This window comes from Gavialis gangeticus, unplaced genomic scaffold (assembly GCF_001723915.1).
Source record: "Gavialis gangeticus isolate Ggan-Ray unplaced genomic scaffold, GavGan_comp1, whole genome shotgun sequence".
In the NCBI taxonomy this organism is placed as follows: domain Eukaryota; kingdom Metazoa; phylum Chordata; order Crocodylia; family Gavialidae; genus Gavialis; species Gavialis gangeticus.
The window spans coordinates 10,800,910-10,801,265 of record NW_017729009.1 but is presented as its reverse complement, the minus strand read 5'-3'; the positions used below and the strand labels follow the sequence as shown (position 1 = coordinate 10,801,265).

Sequence of the window (356 nt, the reverse complement as noted above, 5' to 3'; positions counted from 1 at the left end):
TATCTGTGGGGGCTCGGGGCCCTGGAGCTGGGTGTGAGCGAGGGGCGCGTGTGCGAGCCCACCTGTGGGGACATGCAGCGGCTGCCCAGCCTGGGAGGGCCCAGGAGCTGGGGCAGCAGCCGGGGGGTGGCAGGGCAACTGGAGACCTCAGCAGAGGGGTCTGCCCTGGGCTGCGTACCTGTGCACTGGTCCCCAGCCAGCTCCAAGCCTGCACCGAGCACTGCCTCCTCCCCAGTGGGGCGGGCGACGGGGAGGGGGAACACCATCAGTTCAAGTCACTGCAAAAAGAGAAGGGCCCGCTCAGCGCGGCGCCTGTGACTGTGGGCAGGGCTGCCCGAGGGGCAGCAAGGTTGTGG

At 69.9% G+C, this 356-nt stretch overlaps 1 protein-coding gene across 1 annotated transcript in view; it reads left to right on the top strand.

Moving 5' to 3' along the window:
- The window catches only part of SDCBP2 (syndecan binding protein 2), a 19,294-nt gene that overhangs the window by 12,790 nt on the left and 6,148 nt on the right, over window positions 1-356 (top strand). The gene's annotated exons all lie outside the window — the stretch shown is intronic.